We start from the raw sequence: 19,810 nt of genomic DNA, 5'->3' as shown, positions 1-19,810 counted from the left end.
GTTATTTTCAAATAAGCTTAATTTGAACTTGTTGCTGTTTACATTTTTATTTAGGTGGACAGTTTACTTATTTATTTTTTAATTTAAGTGTCTTGTATTTCTCTCCTCTCACCTACTGATATTTTTCTGCTCTTTCAATGGAAGATTTGACTGTTTCTCATCTCATTTTTATCCATTGTCCTATATAACAAAAGAGCTTCCCTGGTGGCTGAGTGATAAAGAATCCACCTATCAAGGCAAGAGACGAAAGATCCCCCAGAGAAGGAATTGGCAACTCACTCCAGGATTCTTGCCTTGGGAAAACCTGTGAACAGAGGAACCTGGCAAGCTACAGTTCATGCGGTCTCAAAAGAGTCATACACGACTTAGCAACTAAACAACAATGACATAAAATCTCAGATTATGGTAGTCTTCCCATCCCCCACCCGCCAGACAATCTTGCAAATAAATAGAAAATTTCTACAGAACTATAATGAAAGTATTTTCACATTCTTTCATGAAAAACCGGATGGTGCAGTAGTTAAGGAGGAGACTGTGTATTAGGCTAAACATTTCTTTTTGGATTATGCTAAGCAAAGTCAAGTAGTTAATAAAGCTAACCAAAGAACAGCAAATGCACCAATATTTTATTTTTTGTGGTAGTACTAGAGGTCAAAAATCTCTAGATAATGTATTCTAGTACAGAGTATATTTTGAGATTCACCTTCCCTATCCCACTATTTTGTCTTTTTAAATAATTAATATAACATCTCTTCTAGGTTTTTAACAAAGGTCCCCCTTGCTAACTTGTTTAAACATGTGACTCAAGATTCTGCCTGTACTCTCCTCCAACCTTCCTGATCACCTTCAGAAGCTATTCCCAGTTCCCACCAATCTGGCCAGTATCAAAAATTCCCACACATCCTTTCCAAATGTCTAGGGTCTTTGCTATATGGCTACTTATAGAGACTGCTTTTTTCCCAAAGTTTAACAGCACTGATTGCTGCTGGACAGGTTCTGATTTTTTAAATCCTTAATGGCATCTATGAATTATACCCCAATTAAATATATGTATTATGATGTATACCACATCATGAAGTGAAGTTGCTCAGTCTTGTCTGACTCTTTGGGACCCCATGAACTGGGGCCTACCACGCTCCTCAGTCTATGGGATTTTCCAGGCAAGAGTACTGGAGTGGGTTGCCATTTCCTTCTCCAGGGAATCTTTCTGACCCAGGGATCAAACCCGGGTCTCCCACATTGTAGGCAGATGCTTTTACCATCTGAGCTACCAGGGAAGCCCATACCACATCATAAAAGAGTATGATTGTACATTTTTTTTCAAATTAAAATTTAAAGATTGTATTTTTTTCATGGCTGTAAGCAAAGACATCAAATAATTTATCAAGTATTACCTATTTTTAACATTTCATTTATAAAATAGAAAAGTGAGGTAATACCTAACCACTTCAAAGACTACACACAAACATATATGAACACATTCTACTTGGTACATTCTGGAAACTCAATAATCAAAATACATTTTTAGATGTAGTGACTATGAGTGAGCAGATCATAATTTCAAATATAGTGGCAGCTTCCCACTAACTGCTTACCTACATAAAGTGTTTCAATACAAATATAATTATTGTCCTTCTAGAACATGCAAATATGCTATAAGGATTTTGTTTAGTCAATGTATGGCAACTTTCCTGAAACTAGCATAGACTGTTGACCATGATAAATCAGAATATCTCCTTTTTTCATACTTTATTAGGTAATGTTTTCATAAATGGTCATCATGGTTTATGTATACAGAATTTTCCTTTACAGTATTAAACATTTTCAATTTTAAAGTTTGGTGTGTACTCAATTGCTCCATCATGTCTGATTCTTTGCGACCGATGGGCTGTAGACTGCCAGGCTCCTCTGTCCATGGTAAATATATTACTGTTCAAAAGGTCATCACGGCTGATTATGCTCAGGAAAATTCTCTCTGATATTAACCATCAATCAAGATGTGAATCTCATGCTTGATTATTAGTGGACTGTTCTGAAAAACAAATTGCCTGATATCTATAGAGCAATAATTAATATAGAAATAAGATGTGTGACATAGAAAATAAGTGAAATGGAATGTTAATACCATGGAAACTGCAGTTTTATTAGAAACACATTCATAATTTAAACAAGCAATATCCAGCTTCACCCTGTTATAGCATGTTGCTAGCTTCTGTATAAGAAAAGGTTAATTCAAATTTATCTTAGACTGACTGAGCCACACATTTTCTCCCTTGAATTTGTTATTTGCTTTGACTTTTTCTTTTCTTTTCCTTTCTTTTTCTTTTTGGTTATGTGTACACATTCCCTATACTTATGACACAAATAGGAACTGACATCATTGATCTCCTGATAACAGACTTCTCTGGGCCTGAATTAATTCTTTTAACTTTATTTGACAGGAAAAAGGAGGAAAAAATCCTCCCATTCTTCTCTATGTGCATTCTGGCTCAATTACTCTCTTCTGGGGTTAATTTGATTGCATCTTTCCTATAGTTTCTTAATGTGTCAGGGACTGTTTAAAATGCACAGAATGGAGAGTTTTGCTCCAGCCATTCCTGCACATTCAAAATGGAGTATAAACACTATCCATCCCAAGCATAAATGAAAGAGTTACATTTGTCTGATTCTTTGGAAAAAGAAAAAAAAAGTTTCCCATACTATATATAAAAAAGCTTTTCTACTACTTTTGATAAAGACTTGAGAAAGAATAACAAGAAAAAAATGGAGATGTTGGAAAACATAAACTAAATGAAATGGGAACATTGAATATGAAGGAGAAAAAAATGAAACACACAAGATATAAGTAAAAGATCATCATATAGTCCAGTTGTTTTTTAAACATGGCCGCTCAATAGAATCACATCTGGAGCTTTGGAGAAAAAGCAGTACCTGGACATTTGTATTTTTCAAAAAAATTCCAAGATAATTCTAATGTTCATCTGGATTTTAAAAAGTGAACAAACACTTTTTTATTAAATCAGTGTTTTAGTGACACAGAATTCTATTATTTTCTGTTGAACAATAATGTTACAATGATGTTACAATGAAACATAATTACGATAGTAAAAAATGTCTATCAGAAGTTGGATATGTATTTTCTAAATATATAGAGTTTTTAAACTATGTTTGATATTAATTTCTCATTTAAATTTCTTTTTTTTTTTTCCTCTCTCTCTCTGAAATCACCCTCTGTGATTTTTCAGTCTCTTAACTTTAATGAGGCTTTCAACGGCCAAGTCCAAGGTCTCTCTTGGTAAATGTCATTTGCACTTGAAGATATAAGGATTACTTTTAAGTATCTTTTCATATTGATTTCTAATATAATTCCACAGTGATATGAAAACACGCAATATGATTTCAAAACCTTTACACCATGACATTTTTGCATGTTGTTTTATGTTACTGGATATGTTCCAGTGTCTCCTGGTTTATAGTCATGGAAAGGTGAATAGAATTTGTATCCTGTTGTGGTGTGAAAGTTGTATAAATATTAATTATGCTGAAAAAATCCTGTGATGAACCACAATGGAATGAAAAAAACTATGAAAAAGAATGCATGTACTGTATAACTGAATCAATTTGCTTTATATCAGGAATAAACATAACATTGTAAATCAAATATCTAATGTAAATAAATTACTTACTTAAATAAAACAAAACAAATTTAAAAAAAAAATGAATTCCCTTGTGAGATTCTTACTCTGTATAGGTCCTGTCTCTCTTTTAAAGAGATAGACTAAAATTGAGTCAGCAGTATAGTTTATACACCCTTTTAGTAAGTTTTATACTTAAAAGAAAATTCATCAAGCTGTCATGTTAATTAAATATTTCTTAATCATTTATCATTTTTAGATTGTTATTCTTAGTTATAAAATATGGAATTAAATTGTGTATCTAATAAAAAATTATGTGTGTACTATGTATTTTCTTAAGGGTAGTATGTTTCTTGTAAATTACAAATAAGGGAGATACTATCTTTAATTTAGAGTTTACAACTAGATATCCACTCTCCAGTTCCAGTTCAGTTGCTCAGACGTATCTGACTCTTTGTGACCCCATGAAACACAGCACACCAGGCCTCCCTGTCCATCACTAACTCCTGAAGTTTACTCAAACTCATGTCCATCAAGTCAGTGATGCTATCCAGCCATCTCACCCTCTGTCCTCCCCTTCTCCTTCTGCCCTCAATCCCTCCCAGCATCAGGGTCTTTTCCAATGAGTCAACACTTTGCATGAGATGAGCAAAGTATTGGAGTTTCAGCTTTAGCATCAGTCCTTCCAATGAACACCCAGGGCTGATCTCCTTCACAATGGACTGATGGATCTCCTTGCAATCCAAGGGACTCTCAAGAGTCTTCTCCAACACCACAGTTCAAAAGCATCAATTTTCAGCGCTCAGCTTTCTTTACAGTCCAACTCTCACATCCATACATGACCACAGTAAAAACCATAGCCTTGACTAGATGGACCTTTTTTGGCAAAGTGATGTCTCTGCTTTTGAATATGTTATCTAGGTTAGTCACAAATTTCCTTCCAAGGAGTAAACATATTTTAATTTCATGGCTGCAGTCACCATCTGCAGTGATTTTGAAGCCCAAAAAATAAAGTCTGACACTGTTTCCACTGTTTCCCCATCTACTTGCCATGAAGTGATGGGACTAGATGCCTTGATCTTAGTTTTCTGAATGTTGAGCTTTAAGCTAACTTTTTCATGCTCCTCTTTCACTTTCATCAAGAGTCTTTTGAGTTCCTCTTCATTTTCTGCCATAAGGGTGGTGTCATCTGCATATCTGAGGTTATTGATATTTCTCCCGGATATCTTGATTCCAGCTTGTGCTTCTTCCAGCCCAGCGTTTCTCATGATGTACTCTGCATAGAAGTAAAATAAGCAGGGTGACAGTATACAGCCTTGACGTACTCCTTTTCCTATTTGGAACCAGTCTGTTGTTCCATGTCCAGTTCTAACTGTTGCTTCCTGATCTGCATACAAATTTCTCAAGAGACAGGTCAGGTGGTCTGATATTCCCATCTCTTTCAGAATTTTCCACACTTTATTGTGATACACAGAGTCAAAGGCTTTGGCACAGTCAATAAAGCAGAAATATATGTTTTTCTGGAACTCTCTTGTTTTTTTCCATGATCCAGCAGATGTTGGCAATTTGATCTCTGGTTCTTCTGTCTTTTCTAAAACCAGCTTGAACATCTTGAAGTTCACGGTTCACGTACTGCTGAAGCCTGACTTGGAGAATTTTGAGCATTACTTTACTAGCGTGTGAGATGAGTGCAATTGTGCGGTAGTTTGAGCATTCTTTGGCATTGCCTTTCTTTGGGATTGGAATGAAAACTGACCTTTTCCAGTCCTCTAGACACTGCTGAGTTTTCCAAATTTGCTGGCATAATCAGTGCTGCACTTTCACAGCCTCATCTTTCAGGATTTGGAATAGCTCAACTGGAATTCCATCACTTCCACTAGCTTGTTCATAGGGATGCTTTCTAAGGCCCACTTGACTTCACATTCCAGGATGTCTGGCTCCAGATGAGTGATCACACCATCATGATTATCTGGGTCATGAAGATCTTTTTTGTACAGTTCTTCTGTGTTCTTGCCACCTCTTCTTGATATCTTCTGCTTCTGTTAGGTCCATACAATTTCTGTCCTTTATCGAGCCCATCTTTGCATGAAATGCTCCCTTGATGTCTCTAATTTTCTTGAAGTGATCTCTAGTCTTTCCCATTCTGTTGTTTTCCTCTATTTCTTTGCATTGATTGCTGAGGAAGGCTTTCTTATCTCTTCTTGCTTTTCTTTGGAACTCTGCATTCAGATGCTTATATCTTTCCTTTTCTCCTTTGCTTTTCACTTCTCTTCTTTCACAGCTATTTTAAGGTCTCCCCAGACAGCCATTTTGCATTTTTTTTTTTGCATTTCTTTTCCATGGGGATGGTCCTGATCCCAGTCTCCTGTACAATGTCACAAACCTCTGTCCATAGTTCATCAGACACTCTATCAAATCTAGGCCCTTAAATCTATTTCTCACTTCCACTGTATAATCATAAGGGATTTGATTTAGGTCATACCTGAATGGTCCAGTGTTTTCCCTACTTTCTTCAGTTTAAGTCTGAATTTGGTAATAAGGAGTTCATGATCTGAGCCACAGTCAGCTCCTGGTCTTGTTTTTGTTGACTGTATAGAGCTTCTGATCTTTGGCTGCAAAGAATATAATCAATCTGATTTTGGTGTTGACCATCTGGTGATGTCCATGTGTAAAGTTTTCTCTTGTATTGTTGGAAGAGGGTGTTTGCTATGACCAGTGCATTTTCTCGGCAAAACTCTATTAGTCTTTGCCCTGTTTCATTCCATATTCGAAAGCCAAATTTGCCTGTTCCTTGACTTCCTACTTTTGCATTCCAGTCCACTATTATGAGGAGGACATCTTTTTGGGGTGTTAGTTCTAAAAGAACTTGTGGGTCTTCATAGAACCATTCAACTTCAGCTTCTTCAGCGTTACTGGTTGGGGCATAGACTTAGATTACTGTGTTATTGAATGGTTTGCCTTGGAAACGAACAGAGATCATTCTGTCGTTTTTGAGATTGTATCCAAGTACTGCATTTCAGACTCTTTTGTTGACCATGATGACTATTCCACTTCTTCTGAGGGATTCTTGCCCGCAGTAGTAGATATAATGGTCATCTGAGTTAAATTCACCCATTCCAGTCCATTTGAGTTTGCTGATTCCTAGAATATTGACATTCACTCTTGCCATCTCTTGTTTGACCACTTCCAATTTGCCTTGATTCATGGACCTGACATTCCAGGTTCCTATGCAATATTGCTCTTCACAGCATCGGACCTTGCTTCTATCACCAGTCACATCCACAGCTGTTTTTTTTTTTTTTTTTCCTTTGGCTCCATCCCTTCCTTCTTTCTGGAGTTATTTCTCCACTGATCTCCAGTAGCATATTGGACATCTACTGACCTGGGGAGTTCCTCTTTCAGTATCCTATCATTTTGCCTTTTCATACTGTTCATGGGGTTCTCAAGGCAAGAATACTGAATTGGTTTGCCATTCCCTTCTCCAGTGGACCATATTCTGTCAGATCTCTCCACCATGACCCGCCCATCTTGGGTTGCCCCAAAGGCATGGCTTAGTTTCATTGATTTAGACAATGCTGTGGTCCTAGTGTGATTAGATTGCCTAGTTTTCTGTGAGTATGGTTTTAGTGTGTCTGCCCTCTGATGCCCTCTTGCAACACCTACCATCTTACTTGGGTTTCTCTTACATTGGGCGTGGGGTATCTCTTCACGGCTGCTCCAGCAAAGTGCAGCCACTGCTCCCTACCTTGGACGAGGGATAGCTCCTCATCGTCGTCCTTCCTGACCTTCAACGTGGGATAGCTCCTCTAGGACCTCCTGTGCCCGCGCAGCCACCACTTTAGTATTAGTAAAGTTTTATATTTTAAGAAGTTTCTATCACCTTTATCTCAATCTTCAGATTCTACTGATATTCTGCAGACCAAAAACAAAACAAAACAAAAATAACTGAAGCTCATTGAGCTTAAACGATTTTTTTCCTGACCACTATATAAGTAATAGGGGTGAATGTGGAACATGAACTGGATCTTACGAATTATAATCCATTCATCTTCTGATTATGTATCACTATCTCTCTCTTACTTATCCAGAATCTCAATATTCCCAGCATCACTTATATTAACCAGACTTTCTAATATCCCTCCATATAAAATTCCAATTTGTTTCTATTTTTTGGTTAAGTTTCTATTAATAAGTAACTAGCAAAAATTGTATCGTTGTTTGAAAGCAGTATGTCTCAATTCATGTTTAAATTCAGCAAATATTTCTCACTTCATATTTGATGTACAACACAAATGTCTACTGTTTCTCAGTAACAAATTGTTAGTGATGGACTGGGAGGCCTGGTGTGCTGTGATTCATGGGGTTGCAAAGAGTTGGACACAACTGAGCTTCTGAACTGAACTGAACTGAACAAATTGAGACATCTTTAAATCAATTGTTTAGGATAATATGACATCCAATAGAAAAATTGCTAACTGGACTACAATGTCATTCTGTCCCAAAACTGACTGCAGTTGGATTAAAAATATTCCTGTAAACCCAAATCATGAAGATTTTTAAAATATACATTAAAAAATGATATATTTCTTACTTTGAGTAAGGTAAGGTTCCTTAAATAAGATATACAAAATGCTTACTCAACTACAGATCTTTTTAATTCAAAAGACATTTTAAAGAAAGAAAAATGCAAGACACAGATAAGAAAAAGATATCAACAATACATATCACTGACAAAAAGCTTCAGAATATATTACAAATTTCTACATATCAATAGAAAAATTTAAGAACATTTGAAAAAAAAATAGGCACATCACTTTTATAGGTCCCCTATACAATGAGTAGAACACATTTTAAAAAAAGCATTAATAATCATGGATATAAATTACAAAATCACAAAGAGATACCACTCTACAAATTAGGCTGGCAAAAAAAATGAAAATAATAAGGATTATTGATGATGGAGAACTCCTTTACATTTCTAGATAGACTATAAATTGGAAAAGAGCTTGGCTCATCTAATGAAGTTGAAAGCTGATGTCTCCATATAACCTAGAGATATTTGTGTATACAAATAGCCGAGCAAACACATCCAAGAATGTTTTTTTGACATATTGTTGTAGCCACGCATTCTGGGAAACAAACTCACTCAGAAGGACAATACAGATAGTGGACTGTAGTTTATTACACCAGTTTATTACACCAGTTTATTACAGAGTTTCCTCTTAGCCAAGGTCCCCGACCAGTTTTTGTGGAAACCTTATATATACTAAGTGTACGTGCCCAAACCCACCTCCCCAAATTCTCTGAAACTAGTCTGAACAAAGGAAAAGAAAGACACCATAAAAGTTAATCCATGATTTGTATGCCTTAAACTCGTGATTCGTATGCCTTAAACCTAGGTAGTTAACAGTGGACAATTATCAATAGGCCTGTGGCCATACCCCAATAAGAATAATAGAATTTATTATTATATTTGGTTACACAGATAATTAGCATATTCTTTTAGGTGATGGAGACTCTAGGTATGAGCCCTGGGGCTCTTCCACTGGGGGGTCTGATTTTCCAGTTGGCATGTCTTTTCCATAGATACTGGGCATATAACTCAAAGACCACATTCCAGCCCAAGATGGAGTCTTGCTTTCAAGATGGAGCCTGTTCTGACTGTTTCCTCCTTCAATATCACTGATAACAATTAAAAGCAGAATAACCCAAAGGATCATTTAAAAAGAATAAGAATAAATGATATAAAAAGAATAAGTGATATATTATTTATTTATTTATTTATTGTCCAATTTATTGTTTATACATAACTGTCAACAAGAAAATAAACACTGTTTTGTTAGAAAATATTTGCTCATTTTGAACAGAGACTAACTTCCAACAACACATGATGCAAACGAGGAAAAAAGTGAAATTATGATTTAGTCTTTAAGGAAATGCTGACAATATTTAATGTTCTGCAGCATACTTAGAAATTACACTGTCAATGTTAAAGATGAAAAATATGTAAAGATCAAGATCATCAACATGGGTTACAAAATCTTCTTCTTAATTGTGACTTTATTGCTATATTTAATTTGAAACTGCAAAAGAATAAGGCCATTTCCAATGATTTTACCATTAGGGGAAAAAAGGAGTTTGACTAAAAGCTGAAAAGGAAGTGAAGGCAAACATAACTAGGAATAGTCATAGAAAATATAACTAGAAATATATCCACTTAATAATTTAATTTCTTTTTTTCTTTTCTTTTCTTTTATTTATTTTATTTTTAAACTTTACAATATTGTATTAGTTTTGCCCAATGGCATTTCATATTGAAACAGAAATAAATTAGATAATACTACACAAAGCAAAATGACCACATCTGTAATAAAATGTTGAGTGAATTATACAAATTAAAAAAGAATATGCACAGTAAGATTATAAGAATAAATAAACCACAATAGTGAAAATTCAATTGCATTGTTTATAATTTTCTTAATAATTGTTGAAACTGAAAATGAAGAAAATACTTATTACAAAAGTTAGGACAATAAATAATCAGTGAGAAGGTAACAGGCAGGAAGGCTAGGGGTCTCCAAACGGAAGAAATAGACTGCAAGCATCAGAAGTTTTTTGTTGTTGTTGTTGTTTAATCTCTCTCTAAAGAGGCAGGAAGAAACAAACTACCAGTGTCAGATTTTTTCCCCTTCTAATTGGGCTTCCCTAGTAGCTCAGACGGTAAAGCATCCGCCTACAATGTGAGAGACCCAGGTTCGATCCCTGGGTCGAGAAGATCCCCTGGAGAAGAAAATACCAACCCACTCCAGTACTCTTCCCTGGAAAATCCCATGGACTGAGGAGCCTGGTAGTACAGTCCATGGGGTTGCAAAGAGTCAGACAAAACTGAGCGACTTCACTTCATATACAAAGTTAAAAGGTTTCTTCTAAAATTCTATATTGCCATGATGACACCTGGTTCCACCTAAACTTAACTTTTCTCAAACCTTGAGCTAACCAATGTGTTTTTCTTATGGAAATATTTTTTCTTCAGCTATGATAATTAACTACGTATTTACCTTAGATTCTGTTTTTCTTCAAGACTCAGAACCCATACTCAACAAACCAGTATGTTTTATTCATGGAAATGTTGTCTTAAGCTATGTTTATGAGACTGTATATTTGCTTGGAAATCTGCCTTTCTTCAAGAATCATGTCAATTGTTTTATGGCACAGGATGACTCACCTTGTGCCAATGTTTTCTCAAAATGCATGTTGTGGGTGAGGGACCTGGTGCTATTCTCTGAGTTTTGAGACAATCTTTTCTCTAATTAGCAGCCTGCTAATAGGTTTATAGGAAAAGGCAATGGCACCCCACTCCAGTACTCTTGCCTGGAAAATCCCATGGGTGGAGGAGCCTGGTAGGCTGCAGTCCATGGAGTCGCTAAGAGTTGGACACGGCTGAGCGACTTCACTTTCGCTTTTCCCTTTCATGCATTGGAGAAGGAAATGGCAACCCACTCCAGTGTTCTTGCCTGGAGAATACCAGGGATGGGGGAGCCTGGTGGGCTGCTGTGTATGGGGTCGCACAGAATCGGACACGACTGAAGTGACTTAGCAATAGCAATAGGTTTATAACTTCTTGCTAAAAACTAGCAAGGGGGCACTCTTTTGGTCCCCTTCTTATGTCTATGTCAGAAGCTTTCTCTACATCTTTTATATTTTAATAAATCTTGATCACACAAAAGCTCTGAGTGATTAAGTCTCGTCACTGGCCCCAGATTGAATTCCTCACCTCTGCAGGCCAAGAATCCCAGCGTCATTCATGGCTCATACTGGCAACCTTTCAAATAGCAAGAAAAGAATAGAAAACAGTGTTGGTGGAGACCAAAAGGATTAGGTTACCATTGTTTGGGATATTTATTTTAACTACTTAATTTATTTTAATAGATATTTAAAATTCGGTTTTCAGAATAAGAATTAGATACTGGATATCAAGAGAGAAATTCTCAATGAATTTGAGAACTGGTAAAAGTACAGAAATGAAGAAAGAAAGTAAAATTCAGTCTTTCAGAATGAAAAAATCTGATAAGAAGCACAAAGAATTATATGTGTAAGGGAAGAAGAGGATTGGCATGACTTGAAGGGAATTGACTAACTGACTGGATTCAGTCGTATATAAATGTATTTAACAAATACTTATTAAGCTTCTCTTCTGAGACTTCAGATTAACAAGGAGACAGTAGTGAAATAGACAACAGACAGGTCTGTAATGTTTTGGATATATCAATAGAATTAATGGAGATTTGCTGGTCGTCTGATATGTTGCCAGGAAGATGATGCTAAGGATGATGCTATAGTTTTTTCTCTATACCTAAGGGTGGGGGCCATTGATGGGGATAGAATGTTTGGTGAAGTAGCAGATTTGGGTAAGGAGAATAAGGGTTAGGGCAGGATAGTAGAAAAATTAGAAAGTTTTATGTTAAATGCCTTCAAATATTGAAAAATACATCCATCAATTATGCTGCTGTATATGTGTATCTGAAGTTCTAATGAGAGGAACAGTCTAGAAACATACATTTGGGTATTATCAGTATAGAGCTTCCCTCGTGGCTCAGACAGTAAAGAATCTGGTTGCAATCCAGGAGACATCAGTTCGATCCCTGGGTCAGGAAGATCTCCTGGAGACAGTCATGTCAACCCATTCTAGTATTTTTGGCTGGAGAATCCCATGGACAGAGGAGCTTGGCAGGCTACAGTCCATGGGCTTGCAAAGAATCGTATAACTGAGCCACTGACACTTTCAGTACAGAATTTCTATACAATATGTAAGAATGGATGCAATCATATAAGTAAAGAGTTTCCATTTTGTCAAATTCTGAATAAATCCTATATTTAGCAGTGAGATTAAAGAGGAAAACTTGGTAAAGGAGATGGAAGAAAAAGAGAGATGGAAGAGAGTAAGTTTGTTGAAGAGAATAATATTTTAGGAAACAGGGATTAACAGAAGTTACCTGGCACTTTCTTTAAAAATTTGGTATTTAAAATATTACCTAAATCACAAGTGGGATTCTAAATCATTGATGTGTCAGTGAATGGCTCTTCCTAGAGAGGAAACACTGAGAAGGGGAAAGAAGTGGAAAAATCACATAACCTGTCTCATAAGTATTTAATATTGAATGAATATTATCCAAACTAGAGGAAGACATGCTATCCACAATGAAAAAATAAAGAAGTTTAGATTTTTTATGATTAACTATTTTTATGTTTTCTTTTTTTAAAATTTTATTTTCTTTTTTAACTTTATAATATTGTATTGGTTTTTCCATATATCAACATGAATCCGCCACAGGTATACAAGTGTTCCCCATCCTGAACCCTCCTCCCTCCTCCCTCCCCATACCATCCCTCTGTGTTTTCTTTACTCTTGTAACTACATAGCTAAGAAAGAGGGAAGTTAGAATGGAAGGTGTAATAAGAAATTACAAATTTCTGATAATGCAATACTGCACTGTAATCATTATACATTCAAGACAGTGATGAATATTGGGACTCAGATATTTTAAAGGACAAGTTATTTCTGAGTTCATTCTGACTAACTGCTTGATTGATTGTTCCACAACTTTCTGAATTTAACAGAGTCTTGCTCAGTGATATTGAATTTTCTCTCAGTTTCACAATCTATTTGAACAGACAGTATGATAGCACAGTCTCTACCAATTAATAGTAAAAATTCCCAGAGTAATTTCCTATTCAAAACAAAACACTGTACTTGGCTAAAAAGAAAAGTCTGTTCACAATGTTTTAGGCTATAGCTAAAATCCTTGAATTGTACTTGTCAACATCAGATCTAAATTGCACCTGAGAATGTTCATATTTAAATGCATTTGTGATTCATATTCGTTTGCCAGATAAACTGGGGATAACTTGGAATTTTCCATCACCAACGATAGTAAAAAGAAAAGCTTTTAGGACTCATAGAATTGTGAAAACTATTTTCTTCATTTTTGTCAAAATGTGTCTATGAAATTTCTCTTTATCATTCTCCTGGCTTATAAAAGACAAAATAGTGTGACTTGAGAATCAAATACCTCGTGACTAGGTAGGAAATGCATTGATAATGTTCCCGTCATTTCAAAGATTGCTCAAGAATTATTACATTTATTGACAGAATGTTCTATGATTTTGAAAACCTATTTTCCTGAGTGTTTTTATTCAAACTCTAAGTAGTTTTAGGAATCATGATTTTTGTGGCAAGAATGCCAGAAAAAATAATTTGAATGATGCAAAAAGTTTCTTTTGCCATTTTGTTTGCAGATAGATACAATCATATGGAAGGAATTTATTTTTTCTGTAAACAGAATTATAATTTTGTTAGACTTTCCCCTTGACTCAGGTTTCATTTACTGACATTGTGGTCAGAGATGCTAAAAGCAGTAGATGTTTCTATTACCCAGGAGGTGGTGCTTTCAACTAGAGATCAGAAATTCTGCCTTGACTTCTATTCTCTAGATCCTCATTTTAGTAACTGTCCTTCAAAGATACATTGGTAGCCAGTTGATTGGAAAAACTCAATTGGCTTTTCACAGAGACTCTTAAAGAACATCAATGATAAGGAAATAAGTTTAAAAATGGTAATACATAACTAAATACTTTTCAAAAGAAATACAATACTAAGCAAGTTGACAATAAAAATAAGATTCTCTTTTCTTGTTTGTGCATTTTAACTTTTCCTTTCTTTTTTTATGACCAGCATAACTACCATGATGAAGACAATTTCCTTCACAGAGATGGCATTCCTTTTGCCCTTCCTGATCCATTTATCAACTTTTCCTTCAAAATAGAGATACAAAAAACAAAGGAAACTTCGGCCATTTCCCACTCAAAATTATTCTTGCTGAGAACCAACGTTTCACCTCCTCTAGAGAGAAAAGTCTCATTCTAATCACTTTCCCTTCCATTAAAGGAACATGTGGGAGACTTCATTTTAAAAATAAAAGTATGGGAGAGAAGACAGGAAGAAGTTGGAGGGTTTTGAGTTATTTTGTATTGTGAAATACCACATATGGCTTAGATGAGAGAAATTAAGATGCACAAAGAGTAGTAGCTTGTATTTATATTTGACCTCAAGTCTCCTCTATATCTAATTATTAAGAATAACAAATATGATTTTAAACCTCATAAATCCTCTCTGAAACCATTGATGCGTAAAATTTTCCTTCAGATTTGGAACTTACTAGTTATAGATATGAAATTATGAGCCATGCCATGTAGGGCCACCCAATACTGATGGCTCATGGTAGAGAGTTCTGACAAAACATGGTCCACTGGAGAAGAAAACTGACCTGCTTCAGTATTCTTGCCTTGAGAACCCCATGAACAGTATGAAAAGGCAAAATATATGTGACTGGTGATGGAAATAAAGTTTGATGCTGAAAAGAACAATATTGCATAGCAACATGAAATGTTAGGTCCATGAATCAAGGTAAATTGGACATGGTCAAGCAGGAGATAGAAAAAGTGAACATCAACATTTTAGGAATCAATGAATTAAAATATACTAGAATGGGCAGATTTAATTTAGATGACCATTGTATCTACTACTGTGGGCAATAATCTCTTAGAAGAAATGGAGTAGCACTCATAATCAACAAAAGAGTCTGAAATGCAGTATTTGGGTGCAGTCTCAAAAATGACAGAATAATCTCTGTTCATTTCCAAGGCAAACCATTCAATATCACAGTGATCCAAGTCTATGCCCCAACTAGTAGTGCTGAAGAAGCTGAAGTTGAACAGTTCTATGAAGAACTACAAGACCTTCTAGAACTAACACCCAAAAAAGATGTCCTTTTCATCATAGAGGACTGGAGTGCAAAAGTAAGAAGTCAAGAGTTATCCAGAGTAACAGGCAAATTTGGCCTTGGAGTACAAAATGAAATAGGGCAAAGGTTAACAGAGTTTTGCCAAGAAAACCCACTGGTCATAGCAAACACCCTCTTCCAACAACACAAGAGAGACTCTACACATGGACAACACCAGATGGTCAATACCATAATGAGATTGATTATATTCTTTGTAACCAAAGAAGAAGAAGCTCTATACAAGTCAGCAAAAACACCAGGATCTGACTGTGGCTCAGATCATGAACTCCTTATTGCCAAATTCAGACTTAAATTGAAGAAATTAGGGAAAACCACTAGACTATTCAGGTATAACCTAAATCAAATCCCTTATGATTATATAGTGGAAATGACAAATAGATTGAAGGGATTAGATCTAATACCAAATCTGTTAGAGTCTAATTAACATAGTTTGAGCAATAATAATTTTAAAGAGATCTTTAGATACTTAAAAAATAAAAATTATGGAAGAAAAGACATATAATCATATCCATGACTCAAACATAAAAACTTCCACCAGTCTTTACCTCCAAATCAACACCTTGCCTGCTACAACGTACAGCAACAGAATGGACACCACATTCCTGCAATTTCCATTCCTCTCCAATGGAGTTCAGTTCTATATAAGGTCTTATGATCCAGATAACCACAATGGTGTAGTCACTCACCTAGAGCCAGGCATCCTGGAATGTGAAGTCAAGTGGGCCTTGACTTAGGACACATTATCTCAAACAAAACTAGTGGAGATGATGGAACTCCAACTGAGCTATTTCAAATCCTAAAAGAATATGCTAGTAAAGCACTGCAGTCAATATGTCAGGAAATTTAGAAAACTCAGTAGTAGCCACAGGACTGTCAGTTTTCACTCCAATCCCAAAGAAGAACAATGGCAAAGAATGTTCAAACTACCATACAATTTCACTCATTTCACATGATATCAAGGTTATGCTGAAAATTCTTCAAGCTAGGCTTCAATAGTACCTTAAGTGAGAACTTTCAGATGTACAATCTGGATTTAGAAAACGCAGAAGTACAAAAGGTCAAATTGCCAACATTTGTTGGATCATAGAAAAAGCAAGATAATTCCAGAAAAAAAAAAAAAATCATCTACTTCTGCCTAACTGACCAGGCTAAAGCCTTTGACTGTGTGGCTCATAACAAACTGTGGAAAATTCTTAAAGAGATGGGAATTTCAGACCACATTTCCTGTCTCCTGAGAAATCTATATGTAGGTCAAGAAACAACAGTTAGAACTGGACATGGAACAATAGACTGTTTACAAATTGTGAAATGTGTACAAAGCTGTGTAATGTCACCCTGCTTATTTTACTTCTATGCAGAGTGCATCATATTAAATACTATTAAAAAAAAAAAAAAACTGGTTTAAATTCAACATTCAAAAAACTAAGATCCTGGCATCCAGTTGCATCACTTCATGGCAAAAAATCACTTTGCCAGCAAAAGTCCATATAATCAAAGCTATGCTTTTTCCAATAGTCCTGTACGGATGTGAGAGTTGGACTATATAGAAGGTTGAGAGCTGAATTGATGCTTTTGAACTGTGGTGCTGGAAAAGACTTGGACTGCAAAGAGATTAAACTAGTCAATCCTAAAGCAAATAAATCCTGAATATGCATTGAAAAGACTGATGTTAAAGCTGAATCTCCAATACTTTGTCCACTTGATGTGGAAAGCTGACTCATTTCAAAAGACTCTGATGCTGGGAAAGATTGATGGCAAAAGAAGAGGGTAGCAGAGAATGAGATGGTTAGATAGCATCACTATCAATGCTATCTCAATGGGCATGAGTTTTAGCAAACTCTGGGAGATACTGCAGGACAGGGAAGCCTGGTGTACGCAGTCCATGGGGTCCCAGAGAATAGGACATAACTCAGTGACTGAACAACAGCAACAAAATTGATTTGAACCACATTTACATCTAAATCCCTGGCATCAAGATAGACTAGAAAATGCATCTACTAATTTCAGAATTTGTACAGGAAAGCCATTAGAAGAAAATTGGAACAGATGTGGAAAATTCAATCCCTTATATACTTTACCCTATGTTTCATTTTCTGTTTTTCCACTTGACTGTAAGCTCTATAACTATTTTTTCTTACTACTGTATCCTCCACACAAAATTTAGTCTCTTGAATATAAATGTCCTTGATAATAACAGAAATAAATTGTATCAGACCTTTTGGTTATTTAATCTAAGAGCAAGATCCTATAATCTAAATTTGTTTTCATACAAATTAGCATTTAATAACCATGTTTGATACATCCTAATGGAATTGTCACAAAACACAATATAAGGCAGTCAGTAGATTTATAATTATCACTAGCTATCTGGCCCAGTTTCCTGTCCTATCTGGCTCCACTTAACTATACGTGAAGATCAGGATGCCACTGAAGAAGTGGTAGAATGGGAAACTCAATTAGCTTCACTTCCAATAGCAGTATTGCTGTCACTATATCTTAGCTTGTCAGAGAATAATTTCCAGGACCCAATGAAATCACTCTATCCTGCTCTTAGAGTTTCTCTGCTCAGGATTAAAATCTCCAAATTTCTTGATAATGCAGTCCAGAGTTTCAAATAATAATTAAAAACTTATAGTCATTAATGTGCTCCTGTCAGGATTCTTTTAGATGCAAGTCACCAAAACAACAACAACAACAACCAGCTCAAGCTGAATAAAACAAGAGAAAATAAATCAAACAACCAACAAAAAAAAAAATGTAGTAGTAGCTCTGTGTGAGATATGATGTACAGATAGTGAATATATTCAGGGTGTTTTCCCTCATTTTCCCTTTCACATGTCTGAGATATTTTCAGACATGCTTCCCCCAATGTTGGACCTCTCTATTGGCAGCACAAGTGAAAAGGAATGGTCTCTCTAACATTACCTACAGGTCTGGCATGGGGATTTGCTGGTGGTAAAGAATTAGATGGCACAGAATCTGTCTGTAATGTGGGAGACCCAGGCTTGATCTCTGCATCGGGAAGATCCCCTGGAGAAGGGCATGGCTACCTATTCTAGTATTCTCACCTGGAGAATTCCATGGACAGAGGAGCCTGGCACTCCACTGGGTCTCAGAGTCAGACACAACTGAGACACTAACACTTTCACTTTTCCAGGCCTTGCAGACACTGCCAGCCCACAGCCTCCTGTGCTGCCCAGCCATGGTCAGCCCCCCTGAGTTCTTTGACATTTCTGCTGCATCTCCTTCTAGCTGCAGACAAACTTCCAAAGACAGCAGAAACCTTCATATTCTGAGCACTGGGGAGAGAGGATTTGATTATAAAAGTTCCTGCCTTCACAGAATAATTCTTGTAATTATATGCCAGGGTGGGGCCTTCACATGCCATAATGGCACTAGTGGTGAGTTCATCTATGGGGAGAAAACTGATGAAAATTTCATCCTGTAACATGTGGGTCCTAGTACCTTGTCCATGGCAAACACTGGCCCCTAGACAAACAGTTTCCAGTTTTTTACATGCATTGTCAAGACCGAGTGGTTGAAAGACTACTACCAAAGCTTGTAGTCTTTGGCAAGGTGAAAGCATGAATATAGTGGAAGCCATGGAATGCTTTGAGTCCAGGAATGGCAAAACCTGAAAGAAGATCACCATTGCTGACTGTGTACAAATCACATAAATTTGACTTGTGTTTTGTCTTAACCATCAAAACATCCCTTTTATAGCTGATGAGAGCTCCCCTTCAATTCCATCTGCTCAATATATCTTATAAGTTTTGTTCTCACTGAAGTTCTTTGAGTTCCATATTTTCCTTATCTTTCTCTAAGTTTAGCTGTATTGCAGATTTAAGTTTATGATTATGAAATAAAAACTAAGCAACAACAAAAACACTAGTCAAAAGATTTTGAGAATTAAATATCATTGGCTCTATTTGGATCCCATTCCACTACTCAAATAATTCACTGTCTTCTGTAGGCAGCATATATGTCTTCTTATTGTTGCCATTGTTGTTTTTCATTATTATCAATTCAGCTACTCTATGTCTGCTGCTTTGAGAATTTAGTTCACTTGAATTTAAAGAAATTACTCAAAGAAATGCTTCTATTGGCATTTGGTTCATCATTTTCTGACTAATTTGTAGTTCCTCTCTGTACTTTTCTTCTTCTCTTGCTCTTCCCCTTTGTGGTATCATGGCTATCTTTAGTGGTATGCTTAGATTTCTTTATCATTTTTGTATCTACTATAGGTTTTTGCTTTGTTTAGTTCAGTTCAGTTGCTCAGTTGTGTCCGACTCTCTGCGACCCCATGGACTGCAG

General features: G+C 36.0%; 1 pseudogene; it reads left to right on the top strand.

The window, feature by feature from the left end:
- The window catches only part of LOC109568774 (peptidyl-prolyl cis-trans isomerase A-like), a 158,296-nt pseudogene extending 139,123 nt beyond the window's left edge, over positions 1-19,173 (top strand).
- The last annotated feature ends 637 nt before the right edge of the window (positions 19,174-19,810 follow it).

This window comes from Bos indicus, chromosome 15, assembly GCF_029378745.1.
Source record: "Bos indicus isolate NIAB-ARS_2022 breed Sahiwal x Tharparkar chromosome 15, NIAB-ARS_B.indTharparkar_mat_pri_1.0, whole genome shotgun sequence".
In the NCBI taxonomy this organism is placed as follows: domain Eukaryota; kingdom Metazoa; phylum Chordata; class Mammalia; order Artiodactyla; family Bovidae; genus Bos; species Bos indicus.
The sequence above is the reverse complement of the archived record's forward strand: the minus strand, read 5'-3'. Positions and strand labels throughout refer to the sequence as shown.